This window comes from Papio anubis, chromosome X (assembly GCF_008728515.1).
Source record: "Papio anubis isolate 15944 chromosome X, Panubis1.0, whole genome shotgun sequence".
Taxonomy (NCBI): Eukaryota; Metazoa; Chordata; class Mammalia; order Primates; family Cercopithecidae; genus Papio; species Papio anubis.
This window is the reverse complement of record NC_044996.1, coordinates 52678845-52694106: the sequence shown is the minus strand read 5'-3', so window position 1 is coordinate 52694106 and position 15262 is coordinate 52678845. Positions and strand designations below refer to the sequence as shown.

Sequence of the window (15262 nt, the reverse complement as noted above, 5' to 3'; positions counted from 1 at the left end):
GAGATGGTATCTCATTGTAGTTTTGATTTGCGTTTCTCTTATGATCAATGATGTTGAGCACCTTTCACCTTTTCATATGTCTGTTTGCCGTTGTATGTCTTCTTTTTAAGAAATGTCTATTCAAATCTTCTGTGATTTTTTTACCAGATTATTAAATTTTTTCCTATAGGGTTGTCTGAGCTCCTTATATATTATAATTATTAATCCCTTGTCAGAGGGATAGTTTGCAAATATCTTCTCTCATTCTGTGGTTTTTCTTTTCACTTTGTTGATTGTTTCCTTTACTGTACTGTAGCTTTTTAACTTCATGTGATCCCATTTGTCCATTTTGTGCATTGGTTGCCTGTACTTGTGGAGTATTGCTTAAGAAATCTTTGCCCAGACCAATATCCTAGAGATTTTCCCCAATGTTTTCTTGCAGTAGTTTCATAGTTTGAGGTCTCAGATTTAAGTGTTTAATCTATTTCATTTTGATTTTTGTATATGGCAAAAGATGGGGGTCAAGTTTCATTCTTCTGCATACAAATATTGTTTTCTCAGCACCATTTATTGAAGGGACTGTCTTTTCTCCAGTGTGTATTCTTGTCACCTTTGTCGAAAATGAGTTCACTATATGTGTGGATTTGTTTCCGAGTTCTGTGTTCTGTTCCATTGGACTTTGTGTCTGTTTTTATGCCAGCACCATGCTGTTTTGGTTGCTATAGCTCTTTAGCATAAATTGAAGTCAGGTAATGTGATTCCTCCAGTTTTGTTCTTTTTGCTCAGGATAGCTTTGGCTATTCTGGATCTTTTGTGGTTCCATATAAATTTTAGGATTTTTTTTTTTCTGTTTCTATGAAGAATATCATTGATATTTTGATAAGAATTGCATTGAATATGTAGATTGATTGCTTTGGGTAATATGAACATTTTAACAATATTGATTCTTCCAACCCATGAACATGAAATATTTTTCCATTTGGGGGGTCCTCTTCAAATGACTTCATCAGTGTTTTACATTTTTCATTATAGAAATCTTTCACTTCTTTGGTTAATTCCTAAGTATTTAATTTTACATGTGGCTATTATAAATGGAATTACTTTTTTTTATTTCTTTTTCCCACTGTTCACTGTTGGCATATAGAAATGCTGATTTTTTTTTAAATTTCCAACTTTTATTTTAAGTTCAAGGGTACATGTGCAGGATGTACAGGTTTGTTAAATAGGTAAATGTGTGTCATGATGATTTGCTGCACACATCATCCCATCACCGGGATATTAAGCCCAGCATCAATTAGCTATTCTTCCTGATGCTCTCCCTCTCTCCATTGCCTCCCCTACCCCCAATAGGCCCCAGTGTGTGTTGTTCCCCTGCATGTATCCATGTGTTCTCATCATTTAGCTCTCACTTGTGAGAACATGTGGTATTCGGTTTTCTGTTCCTGAGTTAGTTTGCTAAGGATAATGGTCTTCAGCTCCATCCATGTCTCCATAAAGGACATAATCTCATTTATTTTTATCACTGCACAGTATTCAATGGTGGATATGTTCCCCTTTTTCTTTATTCAGTCTTTCATTGATGGGCATTTAGGTTGATTCCATGTCTTTGCTATTGTGAATAGCGCTGCAATGAACACCCAAGTGCATGGGTCTTTATAATGGAACAAGTTATACTCTTTTGGGTATATACCCAGTAATGGGATTGCTGGGTTGAATGGTATTTCTGCCTCTAGATCTTTAAGGAATCACCACACTGTCTTCCACAATGGTTGAACTAATTTAAACTCACACCAACACTGTAAAAGCATTCCTATTTTACAAATAGGAATTGCATTCCTGGGATTGCATTCCTGATTTGGCGCTCAGCTTGACTGTTGTTGGTGTATAGGAGTGCTAGCTATTTTTGTACATTGATTTTGTATCCTGAGGCTTTTCTGAAGTTGTTTATCAGTTTAAATAGCTTTTGTGGCAAGACTATGGGGTTTTCTAGATATAGGACCATGTCTTCTGTAAACAGGGATAGTTTGACTTCCTTTCTTCTTATTTGAATGCCTTTTCTTGCTCTTGCCTGATTGCCTGGCCAGAACCTCCAATACTATGTTGAATACAAGTGGTGAGAGAGGGCAACCTTGTCTTGTGCCAATTTTCAAGGGAAATGCTTCCAGCTTCTTCCCCTTCAGTATGATATTGGCTGTGGGTTTGTCATATATGGCTCTTATTATTTTGAGGTATGTTCCTTTAATACCTAGTTTATTGTGAGTTTTTAACAGAAAAAGATGTTGAATTTTATCAAACGCCTGTTCTGTGTCTATTGATAAAATCATGTAGTTTTTGTCTTCGGTTCTGTTTATGTAACAAATCACATTTATTGATTTGTGTATACTGAACTAGCCTTGCATCCTGGGGATGAAGGTTACTTGATCATGGTGGATAAACTTTTTGATGTGCTGCTGGATTCAGTCTGCCAGTATTTTGTTGAGGATTTCTGTATCAATGTTCATCAAAAATATTGGCCTGAAGGTTTGTTGTTGTTGTTGTTGTTGTTGTATCTCTGCCAGGTTTTGGTATGAGGATGATGCTGGCCTCATAGAATGAGTAAGGGAGGAGTCCCTTCTTTTCAATTTTTTGGAATAGAAATTTTCAGTAGGAATGGTAACAGCTCTTCTTTGTACCTTTGGTAGAATTCAACTGGGAATCCGTCTGGTCCTGGTCTTTTTTTGGTTCATAGGCTATATTTTACTGCATCAATTTCAGAACTCACTATTGGTCTATTCAGGGAGTTAGTTTCTTCTTAGTTCAGTCTTGGGAAGGTGATATGGTTTGGCTCTGTGTCTCACCCAAATCTCATCTTGAATTGTAATCCCCATGTGTCAGAGGAGGGACCTGGTGGGAGGTAACTGGAACATAGGAACAGATTTTCCTTCATGGTATCCTCACGATAGTAAGCGAATTTTCATGAAATCCGATGCTTTTATAAGGGGCTCTTCCCCCTTCTCTCTCTCGCCTGCCTCCATGTAAGACATGCCTTGCTTCCCCTTTGCCTTCTGCCATGATTGTAAGTTTCCTGAGGCCTCCTCAGCCATGCAGAACTGTGAGTCAATTAAACCATTTTTCTATGTAAATTACCCAGTCTCAGGTAGTTCTTCACAGCAGTGTGAAAATTGACTTCTACAGAAAATTGGTACCAAGAGAAGTGGCGTACTGCTATAAAGATTCCTGAAAATGTGGAAGTGACTTTGGAAGTCGGTAACAGGCAGAGGTTGGAACAATTTGGGGGGCAGAGAAGAAGACAGGAATATGTGGGAAAGTTTAGAACTTCCTAGAGACTTGTTGAATGATTGTGACCAAAATGCTGATAGTGATGGACAGTGAAGCCAAGGCTGAGGTGGTCTCAGATGGAGATGAGAAACTTGTTGGGAACTGCAGCAAAGGTCTCTCTTGTTATGCTTTAGCAAAGAGACTGGTCGCATTTTGCCCCAGTCCTAGAGATCTATGGAACTTTGAACTTGAGAGAGATAATCTAGGGTATCTGGCAGAAGAAATTTCTAAGAAGCAAAGTGTTCAAGATGTAGTTTGGCTGTTCCTAACAGCATATAGTAATATGTGTTCACAAACAGATGACATGAAACTGTAAATTAGGTTTAAAAAGGAATCAGAGCATAAAAGTTTGGACAATTTGCAGCCTGACTATGCTGTAGAAAAGAAAAACCAAAACCAATTTTCTGGGGAAAAATTCAAGCCAGAAGCAGAAATTTGCATAAGCAACAAGGAGCTGTGAGAAGCTGTTAATAGCCAAGCTGTTAATTAGCCAAGCTGTTAATAGCTGTTAATAGCCAAGACAATGGGGAAAATGTCTCCAGGGCATTCCTGAGATTTTTGCAGCAACCCCTCCCAACACAGGCCCAGAGGCCTAGGAGAAAAAGATGGTTTCCTGGGCCAAGTCTGGGTCCTGGCTTCTCTCTGTAGCCTCAGGACTTGGTGCCCTGCATCCCAACCACTTCAGCTTGGGCCATTGCTTCAGAGGGTGCATGCTGCCGATAAAGACATACCCAAGACTGAGCAATTTACAAAAGAAAGAGGTTTATTGGATGTACACATGACTGGGGAGGCCTCTCAATCATGGTGGAAGGTGAAAGGCATGCCTCACATGGCAGCAGACAAGAGAACAGAGTTTGTGCCGAGAAACTCCCCCTTTTAAAAACTGTCAGATCTCATGAGATTTATTCATTATGATGAGAACACATAGGAAAGACCTGCCCCCATGATTCAATTACCTCCCACTGGGTCCCTCCTACAACCCATGAGAATTCAAGATCCATGGGTCTTGAATTTCATAGGCATGTGTTCTCATTGTTCAACTCCCACTTATGAGCAAGAACATTCAGTGTTTGCTAAACCATTTTCTGTTCCTTTGTTAGTTTGCTGAGGATGATGGCTTCCAGCTTCATCTATGTCCCTGCAAAGGACATGAACTCTTTTTTTAATGGCTGCATAGTATTCCATGATGTATATGTACCACATTTTCTTTATCCAGTCTATCATTGATGGGCATTTGGGTTGGTTCCAAGTCTTTGATATTGTAAATAATGCCTCAACTAAAAAGAATACATAATGAAAGTCTAATCTAATACAGGTCAAAAATGTAAAAAGTTCATGAACCTTAACAGGAAAAATTAAACAACTTTTGCTGGCCATTCCTGTTGAAATGAGAACCATAACGTAACAGAAAAGTGGCTACAAACCCACCTAGAACACCAGAGAGAAAATAAAAGTCAATTTTCATCTCTGTTATTATCATAAAATCCTGTGTGACTACAGGCCAAACTTCTGGTGACAGAAACAGTTCTTTATAAACTGCAGATGTCCTGTACATTAAAAAAAATTTCACAGGAGTTGCACTAGTTCTAGAGACTTTTCTGTTTTAGCCTACCTACTGTATGTATCCAATCAAAGATAGATAAAGCCTCTTTCTGTAACCCCTGATTATTATTGGGCATCAAAGGTAAGAAAAGCAAGATGGGGTACAAAAACGCAAAAAATCAACAGTAATGACAATCTTTTCGTCTTAGTTCAAAAGGGTCCTGCAGTCTCTCCCCTTTCAGTGATTTGACAAGTCTTTGTACTTAATCTTGGGTCAGCAAATCATGCAAGTGAAATCTGTCTCTGATATGTGGTTGAATATCTTCACTCAGTTCTACAAGCTTCTCCAGGAATGAAATCAATTTTAGGAGTTCATTGTCATTTTTATCCATAAACCAACTTTCTATAGGGGTTCCATTAGAAAGCTTGTATGCAAAGGTTTGTGGTGGGTTGTCAATTATTACAGTTTTTGAAAGATCTCTTCCAAGAATATTTAAGTTCCATATATGATTTCCTTGTACACAAACACAATGTTCACAGAAAAAATGGTGCCTGACCAGTTGCTTTTTAGGGCCTACTATGTTCAGTAACGTGCCTGCACACACCTTCTTAGAAGCAGTAAAAAGAATAATATCATACATCTGAGAAATTCATTCCAGGAATTCCCTGAAAAATGTATTAATATCACATAAACCTGATAAATGACATCTTGGAAAAGGACTGGAAAAGTAAGGGCTGCATCTTCTACCTCATTTAGACTACAGTGCACTACTGTTTCATCCAAGTCTAAATCTAGGGAGAATTTCGGTGTGCTTCTTGTTTTCAATGAAGAACAGATTTCCTATTTAGTTGTTCTTCTGTCAGTGGTAGGACATGTTTGATGAAATAATAGGGGCCAAATACTTCCAAGCCTTCTTCATAGGTGGCCTCCACGTGGGCTGATGAATAACCACTATCTGGAATGACTGGTCCTATAAGGGGTGGGATATCACGATTAACTGTTTCTTCTGCTTCTTCTAAACCATTGTGGATTTTGTTGTTGTTGTTGTTGTTGTTGTTTGTATTTTTTAAATTATACTTTAAGTTCTGGAATACATGTACAGAACATGCAGGTTTGTTACATAGGTATACATGTGCCATGGTGGTTTGTGGCACCCATCAACCCATCATCTACATCAGGTATTCCTCCTAATGCTATCCCTCCCCTAGGCCCTCACCCTGTGACAGGCCCTGGTGTGTGATGTTTCCCTCCCTGTGTCCGTGTGTTCTCATTGTTCACCTTCCACTTATTAGTGAGAACATGCAGTGTTTGCTAAACCATTATTTATTGCTGGTCTCACCTGAACTGCTTGATTTGAGTAAGCTGCTCCATTAGTTGATGTAGTAGAACTGGTAGTGAGCTCATCCACCCGTTCCATATCAAGTTGTTTTACTATTTCTTCAGCTCCAACAAAGTAGTCCTTGGAGGACTGCCAAAGGAAGGATTATTTTCTAATTTTCCATTTTATTTTATATGTTGATTTGTCATTTCATAACTACCAACTTCTCCATTTACTTGACTTTTCTGTCTTACTCGAGGTATCTATATGTTAGGTTTCTCTCCTGCTCTTGGTGTTGAGGTGATCAAATTATTACCTATATCACGTTCAATTCTACTCTATTTTGAAGGATTTTCTCTCACTTCCTTAGGTGTGCTTCCTTTAATGAATTTTTTAATTGAAGACAAGCCAGTTTCATTCTTTGGTGGTTTTTCTCCTTCTGAAGGCAGGGGATCATCATCCTATGAATATTTCCTCTTTGCTCTGGCAGTGAGTTGTGTTTGGATTTGATTTGACTGTTGAGAAGCTTTCCATGTTATCAGCCTCATCTTTTATGGGTGCCACACACAAAACTGACTGTGATGACAGAGAAGTGCCCTCAGGCTCCTGTAATGGTCCCAACTGGACAATACATGGTGTCTTTCCCACTTACCCTGTAGCAGCAACAGAACCAGCTCCTTCAGTCAGTTGCCATTTCTGGCCTACCTGAAAGTGATCTTATTTCTCCTTTGCTTATGAAGCTTAGTTTGGATGGATATGAAATTCTGGGTTGGAAATTCTTTTCTTTAACAGTGTTGAATATTGGCCCCCAATCTCTTCTGGCATGTAAGATTTCTGCTGAGAGGTCTGCTGTTAGTCTGATGGGCTTCCCTTTGTAGGTGACATGGCCTTTCTCTCTGGCTGCCCTTAACATTTTTGTTTCATTTGGACCTTGGAGAATCTGATGACTATGCCTTTCGGGAATAATATTCTTATGGGGTATCTTACTGGGGTTCTCTTCATTTTTCTGAATTTTAATGTTGGCCTGTCTATCTAGGTTGGGAAAGTTCTCCCGGACGATATTTTAAAATGTGTTTTCCAAATTGGTTCAACTCTCCCTGTTTCTTTCAGGTACCCCAGTGAGTCACAGATTTGGTCTCTTTACATAATCCCATATATCTTAGATGTTTTGTTCATTCCTTTTTATTCTTTTTTCTCTATTCTTGTCTTATTTCAGAAAGACAGCCTTCAAGCTCTGAGATTCTTTCTTCCGCTTCGTCTATTCTGTTATCAATACTTGTGATTGCATTGTGAAGTTCTTGTAATGTGCGTTACAGCTCTATCAGGCCAGTTACATTCTTCTTTATACTGGCAATTTGGGTTGTCCACTCCTGCACTGCTTTATCATGATTCTTAGGTTATTTGCATTGAGTTAAAATGTGCTCCTTTAGCTCAGTGAACATCATTTTTATCCACATTCTGAAGACTAATTCTGTCACTTCAGTTACCTCAGCCTCAGTCCATTTCTGAACCCTTGCTAGAGAGGTGTTGTGGTCATTTGGAGTAAAGAGGCACTAGGGCTTTTTTAGTTTTCAGCATTTCTGTGCTGACTCTTTCTCATCTTTGTGGGTTTACCTACCTTAGATCTTTGAGACTGCTGACCTTTGGATGGGGTTTTTGTATTTTTTATTGTTGTTATTGTTGTTGTTTGTTTTTCTTTTAACAGTTAAGCTACACTTTCCCGTAGAGCTACTGCAGTTTGCTGGGAGTCCATTCCAGACCCTAGTCACCTCGGTTTTTTCAGTACCTGAAGGTATCACCAGTGAAGGCTACAGAACAGCCAAAATTGCAGCCTGTCCCTTTTTCTGGAAGGTCTGTCCCAGGGGGGTACTGACTTGTTTCCGGCTTGAACATGCCTATAGGAGGTGGCTGAAGACTCCAGTTGGGAGGTCTCAACCAGTCAGGAGGAATGAGATTAGGGACCCACTTAAAGGAGCAATCTGGCTGCATATTGATAGAGCAGCTGTGCCATGTTGAAGATCCCTTCAGTTCCCAATCAGTTTGGACTCTCCAAGGCCCTCATGCTGGACTGGCTGAGATGCCCATCAGCAAAGATGGCCACCTGCCCCACCCCCAGGCACCCTGTCCCAGGGAAAAATTAGAACTCTGTCAGCCATAGAACACAGGCAGGGGTGGACAGAGGCCCAGACTGGGAGGACCCACCCCACGAGGAGTGGTTTGGGGTCCCATTTGAAGAAACAGTCTGGCCACACCTCGTCAAAACAGCCATGCCATGCTGGGAAGCCACATCTGCCCCATCAGCTTGGACTTTCAAAACCCCACAGGATTGAACAGTTGAGTCATCTAAACAACCAAGATGGCAGCCTGCCACTCCCTCTTGGCACTCCTTCCCAGGGAGAGATCAGAGCTCTGTTCATAGAATATGGGTGGGCAGGGGTGGCTGGAAGCCCCAGCTGGGAGGTCCTGCCCAATGAGGAGGAATAGAATGAGGCCCCACCTAAAGAAGCAGTCTGGCCATTCCTCAACAAAATAGCCATGCCATGCTAGGGAATCACCTCTGTACTGGTCAGCTTGGACTCTCCAAAGCCTACAGGCTGGGACTGCTGAGTCATCCAAACAACCAAAGTGGTGGTTCACCCCTCCCCCTAGGAACTCCATTCCAGGGAGAGATCAGAGCTCTGTCCATAGACAGCTGGGAGGTCCCAGTTAGTGAGGCGGAATGGATCAGGGTTCCAGTTAAAGAAGTAGTCTGGCCACATTCTGGAAAAGCAGGTGTTCTGCACTGGGAGCAGGGAATCTTCCTTGTCCAAACCATTTGGAGTGTCCAAAGCCCACAGGCGGGAACAGCTGAGTTGACCAAACAGAGAAGACGGTGGCCTGCCCATCCCCACAGGGGCTTCATCTTGTCTCAGGCAGACTCCACCCTGTTGCTAGTGACTGGATAGAATTCCAAGCCAGTGGGTCTTATCTTGCGAGGTGCCATGGAAGTGGGGCCCATAGACCAATGCTGCTCAGCCCCTGGATTCAGCCTTCTTCCTAGGGGTATGTATGAACCTCTCACCTTCCTGGGGATCCTGGGTGTGCAGTATGTAAAGCTCCTGGGTCTCTGTGCATGTCTGAGCAGATGCCCTGCTGAGACTCCACACAGATCTTTGTGTTGATCCCAAGGCTCTGGTTGTGTGGACTCACAAGGGGATCTCCTGGTCCAAGGGTTGCAAAGATCTGCAGGATAAGCTTGGTTTCCCAGGGTCATACATTCACTCACTGCTTCCCTTGGCTCCATGTCACTCCCAGGTGGGCCATCGCCACACCCTGCTTTTCTTTATTCCCTTTGGGTCAAGTTGTTTTCCTGATCAGTCCCAATGGGAATAACTGGATATTTCAGTTGACGGTGCTAATTCACTCTCCCTTTTAGTTCTTCTCCGTGAATGCCATGCACCACAGATGCTTCTACTTGGCCATCTTAACCAACCAGCACTAGTAATTTTTGTATGTTGATTTTATATCCTGCAACTTTACTGAATTTGCTTATCAGTTCTGAGTTTTCTTGTGGAGTCTTTAGGTTTTTCCAAGTATAAAATCATATCATCTACAAACAAGAATAATTTGACTTCTTTCTTTCCAATGTGAATGCCCTTTCTATCTATCTCTTGTCCGATTGCTCTATCTAGGGCTTCTAGTACTATGTTGAATAACAGTTGTGACAGTGGGCATCCGTGTCCTGTTCTCAATCTTAGAGGAAAGTTTTTCAGTTTTTCCCTATTCAGTATGCTACTAGCTATGGGTCTGTCATATATGGCTTTCATTATGTTGAGGTATGCTCCTTCTATCCCCAGGTATTTTAGTGTTTTTATCATTAAGGGATGTTGAATTTTATCAATGCTGTTCCAGCATCAATTGAAATGATCATATGGTTTCTATCCTTCATTCTGTTGATATGATGTATTACATTGATTGATTTCAGTATGTTGAACCAAACTTGCATCCCTAGGATAAATCCAACTTGGTCATGATGAATGATCTTTCATTGCTGAATTGGTATTGTTGAATTTGCTTCACTAGTATTTTGTTAAGGATTTTTGCATGAATATTCATTAGGGATATTGGCCTATAGTTTTCTTTTTATCATATATCTTTGTCTGGCTTTGGTATGAGGGTAATACCGACCTCCTAGAGGGAGTTTGGAAGTGTCTCCCTCCTTTTCTATTTTTGGCATAGTTTGAGTAGGATTGATATTAGTTTTTTAAATGTTTGGTAGAATTCAGCAGCTAAGCCATTAGGTCCCAGGATTTCCTTTGATAGAAGACTTTTTATTTTGGCTTCAAACTCATTACTCATTACTGGCCTGTTCAGGTCTTGGATTTCTTCCTGTTTCAATCTCAGTAGGTGTATGTATCCAGCAATTTGTCAATTTCTTCCATATATAGTTCCTCATAGTAGCCAGTAATGATCCTTAGAATTTCTGCAGTATCAGTTTAATATCACCTTTTTCATTTCTGAATTTATTTACTTGGATCTTCTCTCTTCCTTAGTCTGGTTAAAGGTCTGTCAGTTTTGTTTTATTTTTCAAGAAAGCAACTTTTTGTTTTATTAATCTTTTATATTGTTTTCTTCATTTCAGTTTTATTTATTTCTGCTCTGATCTTTTTTTATTATTATTATACTTTAAGTTCTGGAAAACATGCACAGAATGTGCTGGTTTGTTACATAGGTATACATGTGCCATGGCGGTTTGCTGCATCCATCAATCCATCATTTAGGTTTTAAGCCCCACATGCATTAGGTATTTCTCCTAATGCTCTCCCTCCCCTTGCCCCCAGTCCCCCGACAGGCCCCGGTGTGTGATGTTCCCTTCCCTGTGTCCATGTGTTTTAATTGTTTATCTCCCACTTATGAGTAAGAACATAAGGTGTTTGGTTTTCTGTTCCTGTGTTAGTTTGTTGAGAATGAGGGTTTCGAGATTCATCCATGTCCCTGCAAAGGACATGAACTCATTCTTTTTTATGGGTGCATAGGATTTCATGGTGTATATATGCCACATTTTCTTTATCCAGGCCATCATTGATGGGCATCTGGGTTGGTTCCAAGTCTTTGCTATTGTGAATAGGGTTGCAATAAGCATATGTGTGCATGTGTCTTTATAGAAGAATGATTTATAATTCTTTGGGTATATACCCAGTAATGGGATTGCTGAGTCAAATGATATTTCTGGTTTTAGATCCTTGAGGAATCACCACACTGTCTTCCACAATGGTTGAACTAATTAACACTCCCACCAACAGTGTAAAAGCGTTTCTATTTCTCCACATCCTCTTCAGCATCTGTTGTTTCCTGACTTTGTAATGATCGCCATTCTAACTGGTGTGAGATGGTATCTCATTGTAGTTTTGATTTGCATTTCTCTAATGACCAGTGATGATGAGCTTTTCAAAATATGTTTGCTGGCTGCATAAATGTCTTCTTTTGAGAAGTGTCTTTTCATGTCCTCCGCCCACGTTTTGATGTGTTTTTTTTTTTTTTTTTTTTCTCTAGTATATTCATTTAAGTTCCTTGTAGATTCTGGATATTAGACCTTTGTCAGATGGATAGATTGCAAAAATTTTCTCCCATTCTGTAGGTTTCCTGTTCACTCTGATGATAGTTTCTTTTGCTGTGCAGAAGCTCTTTAGTTTAATTAGATCCCTCTTGTCAATTTTGGCTTTTATTGCAGTTGCTTTTGGTGTTTTAGTTATGAAGTCTTTTACCATGCCTATGTACTGAATGATACTGCATAGGTTTTCTTCTAGGGTTTTTGTGGTTTTAGGTTTTACATTTAAGTCTTTAATACATCTTGAGTTAATTTTTGTATAAGGTATAAGGAAGGGGCCCAGTTTGTTTTCTGCATATGGCTAGCCAGTTTTCCCAGCCCCATTTATTAAATAGAAAATCCTTTCCCAATTGCTTGTTTTTGTCAGATTTGTTGAAGATCAGATGGTTGTAGATGTGTGGCATTATTTCTGAGGCCTCTGTTTTGTATCATTGGTCTATATATGTTTTGGTACCAGTACCATGCTGTTTTGGTTACTATAGTTTGTTGTAGTATAGTTTGAAGTCAGGTAGTGTGATGCCTCCAGCTTTGTTCTTTTTGCTTAGGATTGTCTTGGGTATATGGGTTATTTTTTGCTTCCATTTGAAATTTAGAGTAGTTTTTTCTAGTTCTGCTGAGAAACTCAATGGTAGCTTGATGGGAATAGCATTGAATCTACAAATTATTTTGGGCAGTATGGCCATTTTCACAATATTGATTCTTCCTATCCATGAGCATGGAATATTTTTCCATTTGTTTGTGTCCTCTCTTATTTCCTTGAGCAGTGATTTGTAGTTCTCCTTGAAGAGGTTCTTCACCTCCCTTTTAAATTGTATTCCTTGGTATTTTATTCTCTTTGTAGCAATTGTGAATGGGAGCTCACTCATGATTTGGGTCTCTGTTTGTCTGTTATTGGTGTATAGGAATGCTTGTGACTTTTGCACACTGATTTTGTATCCTGAGACTTTGCTGAAGTTGCTTATCAGCTTAAGGAGTTTGGGGGCTGAGACAATGGGGTTTTCTAAATATATAATCATGTCATCTGCAAACAGAGACAATTTGACTTCCTCTCTTCCTATCTGAATACTCTTTATTTCTTTCCCTTGCCTTACTGCCCTGGCCAGAACTTCCAATACTGTGTTGAATAGGAGTGGTGAGAGAGAGGACTTCCTTGTCTTGTGCCAGTTTTCAAAGGGAATGCTTCCAGATTTTGCCCATTCAGCATGATATTGGCTATGGGTTTGTCATAAATAGCTCTTATTATTTTGAGACATGTTCCATTGATACCTAGTTTATTGAGAGTTTTTGGCATGAAGCGATGCTGAATTTTATCGAAGGCTTTTTCTGCATCTATTGAGATAATTATATGGTTTTGGTCATTGGTTCTGTTTATGTTGTGGATCATGTTTATTGATTTGCATATATTGAAGCAGCCTTGCATCCCAGGGATTATGCCAACTTGATCATGGTGAATAAGCTTTTTGATGTGCTGTTGGATTCAGTTTGCCAGTATTTTATTGAGGTTTTCCACATTGATGTTCATCAGGGATATTGTTCTGAAATAATGTTGTTGTTGTTGTTGTTGTTGTTGTTGTTGTGTCTCTACCAGGTTTTGGTATCAGGATGATGCTGGCCTCATTAAATGAGTTAGGGAGGAGTCTCTCTTTTTCTATTGTTTTGAATAGTTTCAGAAGGAATGGTACCAGCTCCTTTTTGTACCTCTGGTAGAATTCGGCTGTGAATCTGTCTGGTCCTGGACTTTTTTTGGTTGGTAGGCTATTAATTACCACTTGAATTTCAGAACTTGTTCTTGGTCTATTCAGGGATTCAATTTCTTCCTGATTTAGTCTTGAAAGGGTGTATGTGTCCAGGAATTGATCCATTTCTTCTAGATTTTCTAGTTTACTTGCATGGAGTTGTTTATAGTATTCTCTGATGGTAGTTTGTATTTCTGTGGGATCAGTGGTGATATCTTCTTTATCATTTTTTTTGTGTCTATTTGATTATTCTCTCTTTTCTTCTTTATTAGCCTGGCTAGTAGTCTATCTATTTTGTTTATCTTTTAAAAAAACCAGCTCCTGGATTTGTTAATTCTTTGAAGGGATTTTCTTGTCTCTATCACCTTCAGTTCTGCCCTGATGTTAGTTATTTCTTGTCTTCTGCTAGCTTTTGAATTTGTTTGCTCTTGCTTCTCTCGTTCTTTTAACTGGGATGTTAGGGTGTCAATTTTAGATCTTTCCTGCTTCTTGATGTGGGCATTTAGTGCTATAAATTTTCCTCTTAACACTCCTTTAGCTGTTTCCCACACATTCTGGTACATGGTCTATTTGTTCTCATTGGTTTCAAAGAACTTGTTTATTTCTGCCTTATTTTCATTATTTACCCAGTAGTCATTAAGGAGTAGGTTGTTCAGTTTCTATATAGTTGTGCAGTTTTGAGTGAGCTTCTTAATCCTGAGTTCTAATTTGATTGCAGTGTGGTCTAAGAGACTATTTGTTATGATTTCTGTTCTTTTGCATTGGCTGAGGAGTGTTTTACTTCCAACTATGTGGTCGATTTTAGAATAAGTGCTATGTGGACTGAGAAGAATGTGCATTCTCTTGATTTGGGGTAGAGTGTTCTGTAGGTGTCTATTAGGGCTGCTTGGTCCAGAGCTGAGTTCAATTCTTCAATATCCTTGTTAATTTCCTGTCTTATTGATATGTCTAATATTGACAGTGGAGTGTTAAAGTCTCCCACTATTATTATGTATGACTCTCAGTATCTTTGTAGGTCTCTAAGAACTTGCTTTTGGAACCTGGGTGCTCCTGAATTGGGCACATATATATTTAGGATAGTTACTTCTTCTCGTTGCATTGATTCCTTTACCATTATATAATGCCCTGCTTTGTCTTTTCTGATCTTTGTTGATTTAAAGTCTATTTTATCAGAGACTAGAATTGCAACCCCTGCCCTTTTCTGCTTTTCCTTTTCTTGGAAAACAGTCCTCCATTCCTTTATTTTGAGCCTATGTGTGTCTTTGCATGTGAAATGGGTCTCCTGAACACAGTAAACTAATGGGTCTTGACTCTATCCAATTTGCCAGTCTGTGTCTTCTAATTGGGGCATTTAGCCCATTTACATTTAAGGTTAATATTATTATGTGTGAATGTGATTCTGTCCTCATGATGCTCGCTAGTTATTTTGCACATTAGTTGATGCAGTTTCTTCACAGTGTCATAGGTCTTCATATTTTGGTGTGTTTTTGTGGTGGCTGATATCAGTTTTTCCTTTCCATGTTTAGTGCTTCCTTCAGGAGCTCTTGTAAGGCAGTCCTGGTGGTGACAAACTCCATCAACATTTGCTGGTCTGGAAAGGATTTTATTTCTCCTTTGCTTATGAAGCTTAGTTTGGATGAATATGAAATTGTGGGTTGAAAATTCTTTTCTTTAAGAATATTGAATATTGGCTTCCACTCTCTTCTGGATTTTAGGGTTTCTGCAGAGAATCCTGTTAGTCTGATAAGCTTCCCTTTGTAGGTAACCTGACCTTTCTCTCT

At 39.5% G+C, this 15262-nt stretch overlaps 1 pseudogene; it reads right to left on the bottom strand.

Annotated features, from left to right (window-relative positions):
* Nucleotides 1-4490: 4490 nt before the first annotated feature.
* On the bottom strand, nt 4491-6890 carry LOC101025638 (annotated as a pseudogene).
* Nucleotides 6891-15262: the final 8372 nt, after the last annotated feature.